General features: G+C 40.3%; 1 protein-coding gene across 6 annotated transcripts in view; it reads left to right on the top strand.

Annotated features, from left to right (window-relative positions):
• Nucleotides 1-17050, top strand: part of LOC137614416 (uncharacterized) — an 87190-nt gene that overhangs the window by 26989 nt on the left and 43151 nt on the right. Inside the window, exon 4 of one of the 6 annotated variants that reach the window (XR_011039082.1) lies at nt 6750-6883. The exons of 3 other annotated variants lie outside the window; for them this stretch is intronic. The gene's annotated coding sequence lies outside the window, so the exon portion shown is untranslated. Of the gene's footprint in view, nt 1-6749; nt 6884-17050 lie in introns of those variants that run through there. 2 more of the 6 variants (XM_068344219.1, XM_068344220.1) reach the window with 2 other exon arrangements.

Below are 17050 nucleotides of genomic sequence, written 5' to 3'. Positions count from 1 at the left end.
CCAATACTCGGACACGAGTGGGCGCCGACGACGACGATGCTTGTATTCAGAGACTGCAGTGCCTCAAAGTTAGATTTCAATGTTTCTCCAAGATTTCTCTGTATATATCTAAATAACTTTTTTTGACATGTTCATCATATCATACCTTGAGTAACATACTCATTCTTTCCTCATTCTTTCCAATGATCAATTAGCCTCAAAAGGTTTCCATCATTTTTATTCCTCATCTGTCTGTTATGAATTAAAAAGTAAGTAAACTTGGATTCCCTTATAATTTTTATCCAAATTGCATGAACCAGGAAAAAGAAAAAAAAATAATTAAAAGATAAACCAAATATATAGGCTTAAGTTATTTAATGTACACTGGAACCTTGACATACGAATGCCCTAACATACGATTTTTTTGAGATACAACAGAAAATTTTAGAAAATATATGCTTTGATATACAACGAAATATTTGAGATACGATTTTGCGATGAGTGATAGTTGTATAGGCAGCCGATAGATGACGTTAGGTCCTTTTGTGTAGTTCGTTGTAATTGTGACTATTTTTGGTGTTATTTTGTCTATTTTATTATTTACCATGGGTCCCAGAGCTAAAGACAAAGCAGGTGATAAGAAAAAACCGAGAAAATTATCTCGATAGTTGTAAAGGCGACCGATAGATGGCGTTCATTCTGTTTGTTTGTTGGTGCTGCATCGTTAACATATCATTGTGTTCGTTGTATTTGTGCCTATTTTTTCGTGTTATTTTGTCTATTTTATTATTAACAAAGCAGGTGATAAAATAAAAGAAAAGAAAATTGTTGGTGATGCAACGTTTACACGTCGTTGTGTTCGTTGTACTTTGTGTTTATTTTTCGGGTTATTTTGTGTATCTTATTATTAACCATGGGTCCCAAGGTTAAAGACAAAGCAAGGGAAAACAAAAAACCCAAGAAAATGATCTCGAAGGCAGCAAAACGTGAAATTATAGAAAAGCATGAATGTGGTGTTCGTATCGTCGATTTGGCAAAAGAGTATGGTCGAAATCCTTCTACAATATCCACGATAATCAAGCAGAAGGAAGCTATAAAGAAGCAGCAACCTTCCAAAGGCATCACCATTATTTCTAAACTACGAACTGATATTCATGATGAGATGGAACGGCTACTTTTACTATGGATTAAGGAGAAGGAATTGGCTGGCGACTCGGTTTCGGAAGCGATCGTTTGCGAGAAGGCTATCAGCATATTCAAAGATCTTAAGCAAAATGCAGCCGAGACGGAGGGAAAATCGTCTCAAGGTGGTGAGGAGTTCAAAGTCAGTCGTGGATGATTTGACAATTTTAAGAAACGAACTGGCGTTCATTCTATCGTTCGTCATGGAGAAGCATCGAGTGCAGATGTTAAGGCAGCTGAAAACTTCATTAAGGTGTTTGAAAAACTCATTCGTGAAGAAGGATACCTACCGCAACAAGTGTTTAATTGCGATGAAACAGGCTTATTCTGGAAAAAAAATGCCTAGACGTACGTATATCACGGCAGAGGAAAAGAGTCTACCTGGCCATAAGCCTATGAAAGATAGGCTCACGCTTGCCCTTTGCGCTAACGCTAGTGGTGACTTCAAAGTGAAACCGTTATTAGTGTATCATTCAGGTAGTAGGTTGGTCAGGGCACCAGCCACCCGTTGAGATACTACCGCTAGAGATTTATGGGGTCTTTTGACTGGCCAGACAGTACTACATTGGATCCTCCTCTCTGGTTACGGTTCATTTTCCCTTTGCCTACATACACACTGAATAGTCTGGCATATTCTTTACATATTCTCCTCTATCCTCATACACCTGACAACACAGATTACCAAACAATTCTTCATCACCCAAGGGGTTACTGCACTGTAATTGTTCAGTGCCACTTTCCTCTTGGTAAGGGTAGAAGAGACTCTTTAGCTATGGTAAGCAGCTCTTCTAGGAGAAGGACACTCCAAAATCAAACCACTGTTCTCTAGTCTTGGGTAGTGCCATAGCCTCTGTACCATGGCCTTTCACTGTCTTGGGTTAGAGTTCTCTTGCTTGAGGGTACACTCGAGCACACTCCTATCTTATTTCTCTTCCTCTTGTTTTGTTAAAGTTTTTATAGTTTATATAGGAGATATTTATTGTTGTTACTCTTCTTAGAATATTTTATTTTCCTTTTTTCCTTTCCGCACTGAGCTATTTTCCCTGTTGGAGCCCCTGGGCTTATAGCATACTGCTTTTCCAACTAGGGTTGTAGCTTAGTAAGTAATAATAATAATAATAATTCGGAAAACCCAAGGGCCTTCTAAGCTCACAAAGTGTTAAAAGAAAAATTACAAGTTCTATGGCATGCAAATAGTAAAGCATGGGTGACCCGTCAGTTTTTTACTGAGTGGATGAACTTAGTTTTTGGCCCTTCAGTGAAGACATACTTAACCGATAATGGTCTGTCCTTCTGCTGGATAATACTCCAGGTCACCCTCCTGGCCTTGAGGATGACCTTTTGGAGGAATTTAAATTTATTAAAGTTATCTATCTCCCAGCCAATACAACGTCTATCCTCCAGCCCATGGATCAGCAAGTAATCTCCAATTTCAAGAAACTTTTCACGAAGCATCTTTTCAAGCGTTGCTTCGAAGTCACCGATAATACAAACCTAACACTGAGGGAATTTTGGAAAGATCATTACAACATTGTGATCTGTCTTAGGCTTATAGACACTGCCTGGCAAGGTGTTACTAAAAGGACATTAAATTCAGCTTGGAGAAAACTATGGCCCGATGTTGTTTTAGAGCGAGACTTTGAGGGATTCGAACCTGTTGAGGCGGAGATCGTAGCCATCGGTCGATCCATGGGCCTGGAGGTAGACGAGGCAGATGTTAACTATCTTGTCGACGAGCATGCTGAAGAACTCATAACAGAGGAGCTGAAGGAGTTACAGAAAATTTCCCACTCGGAGGTAATGATGGAACTCAGCAGTGAGGAGGATGTCAAACCGGAGGAGGAACTAACTTCACGTGAAATTCGTGATATCCTTGGCAAGTGGCAGGAAGTGTCTGATTTTGTTGAAAGAAGGCACCCAGAGAAATTGTCTACAGGGAGAGCAATTGCCTTATTTAATGATACGTGTCTCACATTCTTTTTCGTAACATTTTAAAAAGGAGGCAGAAACAGACCTCCCTTGATCATTACTTTGTGAAGGTCTCACGCAGTGAAAATCAAGAAGAGAGTGAGGCCAAAAAGGCCAGACGGGAAGGGGATGATGATGTGTAAGTGTTTACATTGGGGGGGGGGGAAATGGTTTAGCAATATTATTTCATTTGTACAGTATTTTTATTACGTAGTTATTAGTGAACATAAGTAAATAAAAAGAGAACAATTCGTTCCCTGCCACCCCTCCCTACCTCCTCCTCCTGCTGGCCTCACATCATCTTTCGTTTTGGTAAGTAAAATTCCTTTTTTTTTTTATTGATTTTATTAACGTTTATTATCATTTATCACATTACTATGTTATTTTATCATTATGTGTGTTATTACTCGTTTGTTTGTGTATAAATTGTGTATATTATATGTAATTTAGGAGTGTTTTGGTGTGGTCTCATGGCGCTAGAACGGATTAATACATATTACATTATTTTAAATGGGAAAAAATGCTTTGAGATACAACTGTTTTGACATACAACGATGGTAATGGAACAAATTAAATTCGTATGTCAAGGTTGCACTGTATAGGAATTAATCCTTTTACCCCCAGGCTCTTTGGAAATTTCCAACCCTTAACCCCCAGGGGGTTATTTTTTTCCCAGCACATTTTGCAGTGTATCTTTTTTAAATTGCTCTAACAGCCTTAATTTTTGTCTTAGAGAGGTCAGGTTGGTCTCATTCTCTCAGAAAATGCCTGAATTTTCTCAAAAAATTATCAAAAATATGAAAAAAATAATTTTCATAGCATTTTTTTGCAAGGACGTACCGGTACGTCCATGGGGGTAAAGGGATGGCTTTTGTGAAACGTACCAGTACGTCCTTTGGGGGTAAAAGGGTTAAGTGTGCCATATGAATGGCTAACGGTTATATATATATTAGTTTACCAAACTTTCAACTGGGCTCCACAAGGCACTAGAAGAATTGAAAGACCCAGGCCTACATGGCCGAGGATTATGAAGTGTGAAGTAGGTGTTGATGAATGGATAAGTATTGATTTAAAAGCTTGAGATAGAGATGACTGGCGAAATCTAACTGAGGCTCTTTGGGTCAATAGGTGTACGAGGAGATGATGATGAATATATATAAATTTGTGTGTGTTGTCATGATCAGCAAAGCTGTACTAGTCAGGCTAACCCATACTATGTTGATTTGTTGTGAGCAATCAGACTAGTCTCCCACCATCACCAATCCGCAGTGGCCAGCTTGGTGATGTGAATTGGCCATACCTCGGACGTCTTTATCTGTGGCTTTTGCCTTGCAGTGGACTAGAAACAGCTGCATTTGTTTTGTATCTTAGATGACCGCGGAGGTAGCAGCAGTAGGGGATTCAGCATTATGAAGCTTCATCTGTGGTGGATAACGGGGGAGGGTGGGCTGTGGCACCCCTAGCAGTACCAGCTGAACTCGGTTGAGTCCCTTGTCAGGCTGGGAGGAACGTAGAGAGTAGAGGTCCCCTTTTTTGTTTTTGTTTCATTTGTTGATGTCGGCTACCCCCCAAAATTGGGGGAAGTGCCTTGGTATATGTATGTATGTATATATATACTGTATTTGTTCCGATGTATTGTAACCACGGACTTCTCTCTCAAGAGTTACTCTTTTAGTTTAAACTTGCGACCAGAAAATTTTTTACTAAGCCAATGCAGAATAAAGACTTCAGACATGTCCTTCCATTCGCATATGTTTATGGTCTTTCTATGCCAGTTCACATCGCAAACTCTTAGTGTGTCAATCCATTTCTTCTCTTTCTTCCTTGCTTCTTTTGTAATCTCTAGGGACCCTTACTGTTATTCTTATGTCCATCTATTATATGTTCTGCCCATGTCAATTGCTTTTTCTCATATGTTGTTAGAATATCCTCTACTTTAGTTTGCTCTTGTATTAACGTTGCTCATTTCTATCTCTTGGTGTTATTCCCATCATTATTCTTTCCATAGCTCTTTGAGTTGTAACTAGCTTATGTTCTAAGGATTTAGTAAGCCACCACATTTCTTATGTGTAAGTTAATACTGGTAGGCCTGATTAAATACTTTTCTTTTTTAGAGAAAGTGGCCTTTTAATTTTCATAATTTCATTTTGTTTACCAACAGCTCTTCTTCCCATGCTTATCTTTCTATTAATTTTTGTCTCGTTTCCTGGGGAAACACTTACTGTCGGTCCTAAGTATGTATATTCATTAACAATTTCTAGAGGCTCATCCACAATTCATACTTGTTATCTCTGCATTTTCATTGAACATTATCTTAGTTTTACTCATATTCATTTTCAGTGTTACATTTCTGCTTATGTTTTTTTTTTTTTTAAATCTTCTATCATCTGCAAATCTTTAATTGTTGAGGTGTTCCCATTTACACACACACACACTTTATATATATATATATATATATATATATATATATATATATATATATATATATATATATATATATATATATATATATCTATATATATATATATATATATATATATATATATATATATATATATATATATATATATATATATATATATAGATAGATAGATAGATAGATAGATAGATAGATAGATAGATAGATAGATAGATATAGATAGATATATATAGATATATATATATATATATATATATATATATATATATATATATATATATATATATATATATATATATATATATATATATATAGATATATATATATATATATATATATATATATATACATATATATATATATATATATATATATATATATATATATATATATATATATATATATATATATGTATATATATATGTGTGTGTGTGTGTGTGTGTGTGTGTGTATGTATGTATGTATGTATGTATGTGATACTATAAGGGAAACTCATAATTGTGGGTAATGATAATAGGAAGAGGTCAGAATGAAATAAGAACATGAAGTTGGAAAGAAAAAAATAATTACCACACAATATATACAATAGAGCAGTTTTGTGCTGCTTACATAAGCTACAAGTAACGTATTATGTATAATAAATACCAAAATTCTGTTTATTTCATTAAGTTTGTCAAAAGATAATGCTGTACAATGTATTCTTTATTAAATTAAACTGTCTTTTCATCTTGATGTTATATATTAAGAATCGTTCATTATTTGGGAGCCATATTGTCATTCCAACTCGGTAGAAAGGGAGCCATCTGTTCGTATGTGATTATCTTATATAAATATTAGTTTGCCTATAAAATTACAATTATTTTTTTTATTAATTTCGTAGTATTGTTTTATTAACTTTAAATGAATATTAGGAAGCGATAATTATTATTTATTAGCAATAATATCAATTAAAATTAGTTTGCTAGTTCAACTCTGTAGAAAGGGAGCCATTTGTTTATTTACGTTTGTGGAAACAGGGTTGCCAGTTTGGTCTTTTTACCGGCCAAAAAAAACTCAAATTTGACCTTTTGTATTTAAATAGGTTGGCCTTTAGTAATATGAAAAAAGCCGAGCCTTAAATACTATATTTTTGACCTTTTTATATTAATGGGTTGACCTTTTAAAGCCTCTGTTGATTAGAAATTGACCTTTTCTCATTTAGAAAACCTGGCAACCCTGGGTGGAAACTGGTTGCTAGATCGCCATTTTTGTGACAAGTCCGTGATGTAATTCTGAGCTTTCTGAAGTTACGTAGGAAACCCGCTGCCCAAGAAGGTGCTTCTGTCTTTAGCAAGGTAATTAAGTACTGTAAATTAAAATGACATAAATCACGTGTATTTTCAATAAAGTAATTAATGTTTACAGCCAATGGATAATTGCAAGGTTTGAATACCAATGTTAGCTAACCAGGGTTGAACATCGGATGTGCCTAAAGGATTGTACGGTTCTATAGCCGGTTAAATTACAGAATAGTACAATGAACAGTTTCTCTGTATATTTGGGGTCTATGTATGACAGCGGCCACCTGTATGTATTATTATGGCTAACTTAGAAAATGGCAGTGTAAGAGGGGTCGCACCTACCCCCCCCCCATTAGCTAAGTAGGTAAGGACACGGCGGAGCCCTTGTATATTAGCGGCCATTTCCTCACACGTTCATTAAAAATGGACATCGACTAACCTAAACTTTCCCCCCCTAACCTAATCTACAAGCCGTCTCCTTACTTACTTGCCTAACGGGGGAAGTGGGGCTAACGTCCCCCGCGACCCCCCTTACACTGCTGTATTCTAAGATAGACATAATAATATATACAGGTAGCCGCTATCATACATACAGTACACCCCGACACGGCTTATAGGTTAGGCTAGGGGGGGAAGTTTATGTTAGTTATTGTCCATTTTTAATCCACGTGGGAGGAACTGGCCGCTGCTTTACTAAGGCTCCGGATGTTATATGGTGTTTGCACGTTTTTCATATCTGTAGAAAACTGTAGTTATAGTGGGTCTATGAGCATAATAAAATTTTCGTGGTAAAATTATAGTTATAAGCGGAACAACATTTTGACCAAAGAATATTTTTTCCTGTATTAAATAATGTGTTTCTGCGGAATTTGACTATCATTTCAACAGCAAATAAACCGAAAACCCGTTAGACCGTCTAAGAACGGCATAATTTTTAGAAATCTAATGATTTTTGCTCCGCCGTGCTCTCGCTTTTCTTGCTGAAAAAGAAAAACATCAAGCTCCTATGTACTGGCAAGCGGTACATGCTGAGCTGCGTACGCTAAACACATTGATTATCATTGCTTAGATAATTAAGTTTTCAATATTAAACTTACCCGATAATCATGTAGCTGTCAACTCCGTTGCCCGACAGAATTCTATGGAGGGATACGCCAGCTATCACAATACTAGAAGGGGGTGTATTTACCAGCGCCACCTGTGGCCAGGTACTCAAGTACTTCTTGTTGACACCTCCTCAATTATTCCTCTGTCGTGCTTCCGGCAAGACGTTCTGGGATACGCTTATGTTCTTGGAGTATTTTCACGACTTTGGTGAAGTATTTCTCTTTGATTTCGGCTGTCGCTTTACTGGAAACTTCTATATTAGCTTAGTTAGCTTTTGGAATTAATTTGATTATTTATGGTGACGAAGAGAGTATGAACTCTCGTTCACCTTTCAATGGCCGACCCTTCCCTTAGACGGAAGTGTTGGTGTCTAAGAGAGTATAGACTCTCTTTCTTAATTTTGCTTAACAAAAGTTATAGATTTATTTTATATCTCTCCGCCTCTTATAGGCCTCTTCGATTAACTTCCTTTTATTATAAACTTATTAAAATTAATTTTTATATTTGTTTATATTCGACCTTCCTAATAGTAGGCGGTCTTTTCTTGGTACCGAAGTTAATTAACATTGAGCCCGTCATTTCGGTTTTACCTGTTAACATATTATGCTATTTCCGCCACAGAGTTTGAAAGAATTTTCAAAGTTGAACTAACGTTTTGTTTTGTCTCTGCAGTTGTTGACGTTCAGAACGTTCAACTTGCACTCTATCGTTACGATAGAGAAAGAATGTTCACGGTTTCACGTTGCAGTAAGAGTAACCGTGTCTAGCGTTTTGTTCATTCTTTCTTAACTTAATGGTTTTGATCCTAATAAAGGAACTTTTCAGTTTTTTCCTTTAACAATAATATGTTTTAACGATATATATGATTGGGCTCTTCTCTCAGGTTCTAAGTCAAGAGAGAGAGAGAGAGAGAGAGATAGAGACGTAGGGAGAAAGAGGATAAACGTTTCATTCAAGCCTGCCAGGCGTACGAGTAACGTCTTTATCGTTTTTGCTCTTCTCCCTAGTCTCTTTAGGGGAAGAAACTAAACGTTTCTAGAGTGATCTAGTGTTTAGTCTCTTTCCAGCCACTGAATTATCTTTCATTAGATTTTTCTGTTACATTGTAATTCTGTTTTCGCAATTACTAACTTTTGAGAAAGGATAGAATTGCGTGTTTCAGGTACAAACCACTTAAAGTTTCGAGTTCAGTGAAATAAGTGCAAACAGAAATCAAAGTGATAAGTGATTAGCGCAAAGTATGTCAGTGTTGTGCGTGAGGGTACTTTTGTGCGCGCCAGTCGTCCTCCCAGTCCGGGACCTCTTGCAAGCTCCCAAGCCCAGGGGAGAAGCAATGTCGAAGGGCAGAAGGGTTCAGCAGGCCTTGATCGGCGCACAGAATTATCCTCGGTGGTTGTGGGCGTGTCTTACCGAGACCGTCACTCCCACCCGCAGACGATTGAGCCCTTATTTTGCTCGTCTGCAGAAGAAATTTAGGGGAGAAAACGCTGGTCTCAGGTCTCAAGACCTTTTAAACGTAAAGTCCAGACCTATGCCAGACGTACGAAGTTAGAGTTCACAGTCATTGGGTTAGCTCTGACTCTCCTCAGTCAGTTGAATGCACTCCGCCTAAGAGGAGTAAGGTTCTGCCACAACAGAGCTCGACTGTTAAGGCTTTACCTCAGCCTACTGTAGTTTCTGCCGACCCCAAGTGGACTCTACTACAGTCCATGCAAGCACTGCTTTCGGACTTGATGCGTGAGTGTCGGGCTGAGAGTGTTGCGCCTCCGCCTCCGCCTACACTCCCTCCGCCTATGCTCGCTCCGCCTGATCGCAGTACCACCTGCCAGGCGTACGATGTTGTGGACTCTACTACAGTCCATGCAAGCACAGCTTTCGGACTTGATGCGTGAGTGTCGGGCTGAGAGTGTTGCTCCTCCGCCTCCGCCTACACTCCCTCCGCCTACACTCGCTCCGCCTGATCGCAGTACCACCTGCCAGGCGTACGATGTTGTGGACTCTACTACAGTCCATGCAAGCACAGCTTTCGGACTTTATGCGTGAGTGTCGGGCTGAGAGTGTTGCTCCTCCGCCTCCGCCTACACTCCCTCCGCCTATGCTCGCTCCGCCTGATCGCAGTACCACCTGCCAGGCGTACGATGTTGAGCCACGTGCTGAGTTTGCTGTTCCCAGTGGTGTTCAGCCTCCGTCTTCCTTAAGGCAACCTTTACAATGGGATCAGGAGGATTATACCTCTCTTCCTCCGCCTCCACTTGCTGCTCCACCAGTGATGCAACACTCGGTTGAGGTACAACAACCTCTCCCGTCCATGAGTCAGTCTCCTCAGCTCTCGCTGCAGCGAGCTCAACCCTCCACAAGGCAAGCACCACAACACCTTAGCCTTGCGCCTCAGGAGCCTCAGCTTGCGAGACATTTACCTTGTTCTGCGCAGCCTCTTCCTCATCGCGCTCCGCTCACACCACAGGAACTGGAACTTGCTACTCCGCTTCCGCCAACCGCTCAGCAAGCGTAACCCTTGGGTTCAACCACTCATACTAGGAGTCAGCCTCCTCCACCCATGCGCCTTCCTTCTGCTTGTCTTTTATTCAGCCTTTGCAGACTGAGCCTCAGGTGTTCCCTCAACAGAGTCTTGAAGAGGAAACCACAACTATTGTTGTTCCAGCTCGTTCTGACTCTGCTGTTCAGCATTCCTCCATTTTCAAACCATGGCAAAAATATGAATCATGAGTTATGAATGTAAGGTAAACATTATGTTGATTTTTAAACCCCATGCAAGCATGCATAAAGCACTCTAGCACTGGTCATGGAATTTCTGAGAAATGTTAAACGCCATGCACACGCTCTGCTTTCCTTACAGCAGGCTCTGCTTACAGCAGGCTCTGCTTACAGCAGGCTCTGCTTACTACATGCTCAGCATACAGCATGCTCTGCATTCAGCATGCTCTGCATACAACATGCTCTGCATACAGCATGCTCTGCATTCAGCATGCTCTGCATACAACATGCTCTACATACAGCATGCTCTGCATACAGCATACTCTGCATACATCATGCTCTGCATACCTTACCGCATGCTTCTCAGTCACACATCTTGGGTTGTTGCCAACTCACTAGACTGTCAAGCAGTTTCATAACGTTGCCTTCTAGTCTGCTGCTTTTGCACCAGTGAACCCTCACTCAGAGAACTTAGCTTTTCTAGGATAAGGTCCCTGTAGATGAGAAAGTTCTTTTCTCCCTCCTTCTGATATTCCCTTGAGGACTCTGTCATTTGGAGGGAGCCTTTAGCTGCATAACCTCGTATGGACTTTTATTTAAGCATAACATGCTTCCAGGGAAGGTTATGGTTCCACTTCAGTCGCTAATCCCGTCTGTTACCACACCTGCTCCCATAGACCTTGAGCTGTGTTGCATGACATGCAGTCCAAGCTTAGTCCTTGTTAGAGGAATTTTTGTTTACGGAGTCAATGTGTCACGGGGAAGACGTTCAACAACCAACAGAAGTGACTTGTTGTGACGCAGTGCGGCAACCTCAGCAACCCGTTAAGGAGTTGTCTGTACGACCCAGACAGTCTAGACAGATTCGGGTTGTCACTGTACTTCCTCGCTTGCCCATGATTGACAGTTCACAGACTGTGCAGCAGTATCATGATCTTGTGTCCGGCTCCGTCAGACGACTGGCTTTTAAGAGCTCCCACAAGTCGTCGCTGTCTGGAGATTTTCAAATGGACTATGGATCTGACCAAGGAACTGGACCTCCTGGTCAATTTTGAGGAGTCTCAGCTCGTTCCATCCCAGACCATTGTCTCCTTGGGTATGGATCTTCAGAGTCGAGCTTTTCGGACTTTTCCGTCGGCCCCAAGGATCTTCCAAGCCCTAGAATGCATCCAGATCATGCTGAGAAGGAACCGATGCTCAGTCAGGTAGTGGATGAGTCTAACAGGGACACTTTCATCGCTGGCCCTGTTCATCGTGTTAGGGAGACTCCACCTCCCCTCCCTTCAGTATCATCTAGCTGCTCACTGGATAAAGGACATGACGCTAGAGACGGTCTCAGTTCCTGTTTCCGAAGAGAGGAGGTCTTCTCTCGCGTGGTGTAAGAACAGCTTTCTTCTCAAGGAAGGCTACCTTTGGCTGTTCAGAAACACGACCGCCGTCTCCTCTCGGACGCATCAGACACGGGCTGGGGTGCGACTTTGGACGGACAAGAATGCTCGGGAACATGGATTCAGGAGCAAAGGACACTTCACATCATTTGCAAGAAGTTGTTGGCGGTTATTCTGGCCTTGATAAACTTCAAGTCCCTCCAGCTTAACAAAGTGGTGGAGGTGGACTCTGACAACACCACAGCCCTGGCTTACATCTTCAAGCAGGGAGGGACTCTTTCGTGGAAGTTGTTCTAGATCGCAAGGGACCTACTCATCTGGTCTTTAGATCGAAAGCTAACTGGTAACGAGGTTCATTCAGGGCGGTATGAATGTCATGGCAGATCACCTCAGACGGAAGGGTCAGGTCATCCCCACAGAGTGGACCCTTCTCAAGAATGTTTGCAACAGACTTTGGGCCCTGTGGGGTCAGCCAACCATAGATCTGTTCACTACCTCGATAACCTAGAGACTCCTGTTGTATTGTTCTCCGATTCCAGACCCAGCAGCAGTTCACGTGGATGCTTTTCTGCTGGATTGGTTCCATCTCGACCTGTATGCATTCCCGCCGTTCAAGATTGTTAACAGAGTACTTCAGAAGTTCTCCTCTCACTAAGGGACACGGCTGACGTTGGTTGGCTCCGCTCTGGTCCGCGAGAGAATGGTTCTTAGAGGTACTGCAATGGCTGGTCGACATTCCCAGGACTCTTCCTCTAGGAGTGAACCTTCTAAGTCTACCTCACGTAAAGAAGGTACACCCAATCCTCCACGCTCTTCGTCTGACTGCCTTCAGACTTTCGAAAGACTCTCAAGAGCTAGGGGCTTTTCGAAGGAGGCAGCCAGAGCGATTGTCAAAGCAAGGAGAACATCCACTCTCAGAATCTATCAGTCTCAAGGGGAAGTCTTACGTAGCTGGTACAAGACCAATGCAGTTTCCTCAACCAGTACCACTGTAACCCAGATTGCTGACTTCCTGTTATATCTAAGGAAAGTAAGATCCCTTTCAGCTCCTACGATCAAGGGTTACAGAAGTATGTTGGCAGCGGTTTTCCGCCACAGAGGCTTGGATCTTTCCACCAACAAAGATCTACAGGACCTCCCTAGGTCTTTTGAGACCTCAAAGGAACGTCGGTTGTCCACTCCAGGCTGGAATCTAGACGTGGTCCTAAGGTTCCTTATGTCATCAAGATTTGAACCTCTCCAATCAGCCTCTTTTTAGGACCTCACATTAAAAACTCTTTTCCTCGTGTGCTTGACAACAGCTAAAAGAGTAAGTGAGATCCACGCCTTCAGCAGGATCATTGTTTTCACATCTGAAACGGCTACATGTTCCTTGCAGCTCGGTTTTTGCTAAACGAGCTTCCTTCACGTCCTTGGCCTAAGTCGTTCGAGATCCCAAGCCTGTCCAACTTGGTGGGGAATGATCTGAAAAGAGTACTTTGCCCAGTTAGAGCTCTTAGGTACTATCTAAAAAGGTCTTAACCTTTACAAGGACAATCAGAAGCCTTATAGTGTGCTATCAAGAAACCTTCTTTTCCAAGTTCTAAGAACTCAGTTTCTTACTATTCAGGCTTCTGATTAGAGAAACACATTCTCGTCTGAAGGAAGAAGACCTTGCTTTGCTGAAGGTAAGGACACATGAAGTGGGAGCTGTGGCTACTTCAGTGGCCTTCAAACAGAACCATTCTCTGCAGAGTGTTATGGATGCAACCTATTGGAGAAGCAAGTCAGTGTTCGCATCATTCTATCTCAAAGATGTCCAGTCTCTTTACGAGTACTGCTACACCCTGGGACCATTCGTAGCAACGAATGCAGTAGTAGGCGAGGGCTCAGCCACTACATTTCCATAATCCCATAACCTTTTAACCTTTCTCTTGAATACTTTTTATGGGTTGTACGGTCGGCTAAGAAGCCTTCCACATCCTTGTTGATTTGGCGGGTGGTCAATTCTTTCTTGAGAAGCGCCGAGGTTAAAGGTTGTGATGAGGTCCTTTAGTATGGGTTGCAGCCCTGTATACTTTAGCACCTTTGAGTTGATTCAGCCTCCCAAGAGGAACGCTGCGCTCAGTAAGGAAGACGATCTTATTAAAAGCAGAGTAACGGTTCAAGTCGACTTCCTTACCAGGTACTTATTATTTCATTGTTATTGTGGATAACTGATTATATGAAATACGGGATACTTAGCTATCCTTTAGTCTTGTACACTGGTTTTTCACCCACCCCCCTGGGTGTGAATCAGCTACATGATTATCGGGTAAGTTTAATATTGAAAAATGTTATTTTTATTAGTAAAATAAATTTTTGAATATACTTACCCGATAATCATGATTTAATCGACCCTCCCTTCCTCCCCATAGAGAACCAGTGGACCGAGGAATAATTGAGGAGGTGTCAACAAGAAGTACTTGAGTACCTGGCCACAGGTGGCGCTGGTAAATACACCCCCTTCTAGTATTGTGATAGCTGGCGTATCCCTCCATAGAATTCTGTCGGGCAACGGAGTTGACAGCTACATGATTATCGGGTAAGTATATTCAAAAATTTATTTTACTAATAAAAATAACATTTTTTACTTGCTGTGAAAATAAATGTCATTTTATGAGGATAAAGGATGTTTTTCTATAGAAAACACCTGTTTTTTAGTAGTTAATCTTTTTCCGTCCATAACTATAATAAAACCATTTGTGCTAGGTACAGATTATTATTATTATAGTTATTATTACTTGCTAAGCTACAACTCTTGTTGGAAAAGCAAGATGCTATAAACCCAGGGGCCCCATCAGGGAAAATAGCCCTGTGAGGAAAGAAACAAGGAAAAATAGAATATTTTAAGAACAATGACATTTAAATAAATATTTCCTATATAAACTATGAAAACTTTAACAAAACAAAAGGAAGAGAAACGAGATAGAATAGTGTGCCCGAGTGTACCCTCAAGCAAGAGAACTCTAACCCAAGACAGTGGAAGAGCATGGTACAGAGGCTATGGCACTACCCAAGACTAGAGAACAATGGTTTGATTTTGGAGTGTCCTTCTCTTAGAAGAGCTGCTTACCATAGCTAAAGAGTCTCTTCTACCCTTACCAATAGGAAAGTAGCCACTGGACAATTAGTACAGTAATAACCCACCTGGGTGAAGAAGAATTGTTTGGTAATCTCAGTATTGTCAGGTGAATGAGGACAGAGGAGAATCTGTAAAGAATAGGCCAGACTATTCGGTGTATGTGTAGGCAAAGGGAAAGTTAACCGTAACTAAAGAGAAGGATCCAATGCATTACTGTCTGGCCTGTCAAAGGAATACATAACTCTCTAGCGATAGTATCAATATCGTTCGAAAAACACCTTAGAGTACGCCCTGTACCAATTATGTGTTACAGTAACTTCTTTAAAGTCAATATAAAAAAAATTACCATAATAGTAACAGTAATAGTAATGAAACTATCAAAACAACACAGAAGCATTTGTTTGCTAGGCCTTCCAGACGCATATAAAACGTGATTTTTCTATCCCATTTTCTATGGAGTTGTTTTTAGCCATGTTCATTGTAATACAAATACTTCTTACTTGTTTGAGCATATTCTGGACCCCAGAATAGGGTTGTATGTCTAAAATCCTTTCAGTCAAGTCAAGTTAACCTACAGAATTACCAACTAGATTATTGCATACATTGTGATTCATTTGTAAGTGTACAGTATGTATGTGATTTTTCAATATTAAACTTACCCGATAATCATGTAGCTGTCAACTCCGTTGCCCGACAGAATTCTATGGAGGGATACGCCAGCTATCACAATACTAGAAGGGGGTGTATTTACCAGCGCCACCTGTGGCCAGGTACTCAAGTACTTCTTGTTGACACCTCCTCAATTATTCCTCTGTCGTGCTTCCGGCAAGACGTTCTGGGATACGCTTATGTTCTTGGAGTATTTTCACGACTTTGGTGAAGTATTTCTCTTTGATTTCGGCTGTCGCTTTACTGGAAACTTCTATATTAGCTTAGTTAGCTTTTGGAATTAATTTGATTAATTATGGTGACGAGAGAGTATGAACTCTCGTTCACCTTTCAATGGCCGACCCTTCCCTTAGACGGAAGTGTTGGTGTCTAAGAGAGTATAGACTCTCTTTCTTAATTTTGCTTAACAAAAGTTATAGATTTATTTTATATCTCTCCGCCTCTTATAGGCCTCTTCGATTAACTTCCTTTTATTATAAACTCATTAAAATTAATTTTTATATTTGTTTATATTCGACCTTCCTAATAGTAGGCGGTCTTTTACCGAAGTTAATAAACTTTGAGCCCGTCATTTCGGTTTTACCTGTTAACATATTATGCTATTTCCGCCACAGAGTTTGAAAGATTTTCTTTGACAGTCTCGTACTGTTTTCAAAGTTGAACTAACGTTTTGTTTTGTCTCTGCAGTTGTTGACGTTCAGAACGTTCAACTTGCACTCTATCGTTACGATAGAGAAAGAATGTTCACGGTTTCACGTTGCAGTAAGAGTAACCGTGTCTAGCGTTTTGTTCATTCTTTCTTAACTTAATGGTTTTGATCCTAATAAAGGAACTTTTCAGTTTTTTCCTTTAACAATAATATGTTTTAACGATATATATGATTGGGCTCTTCTCTCAGATTCTAAGTCAAGAGAGAGAGAGAGAGAGAGAGATAGAGACGGAGGGAGAAAGAGGATAAACGTTTCATTCAAGCCTGCCAGGCGTACGAGTAACGTCGTTATCGTTTTTGCTCTTCTCCCTAGTCTCTTTAGGGGAAGAAACTAAACGTTTCTAGAGTGATCTAGTGTTTAGTCTCTTTCCAACCACTGAATTATCTTTCATTAGATTTTTCTGTTACATTGTAATTCTGTTTTCGCAATTACTAACTTTGAGAAAGGATAGAATTGCGTATTTCAGGTACAAACCACTTAAAGTTTCGAGTTCAGTGAAATAAGTGCAAACAGAAATCAAAGTGATAAGT

This window comes from Palaemon carinicauda, chromosome 20 (genome assembly GCF_036898095.1).
Source record: "Palaemon carinicauda isolate YSFRI2023 chromosome 20, ASM3689809v2, whole genome shotgun sequence".
Lineage (NCBI taxonomy): Eukaryota > Metazoa > Arthropoda > Malacostraca > Decapoda > Palaemonidae > Palaemon > Palaemon carinicauda.
The sequence above is the reverse complement of the archived record's forward strand: the minus strand, read 5'-3'. Positions and strand labels throughout refer to the sequence as shown.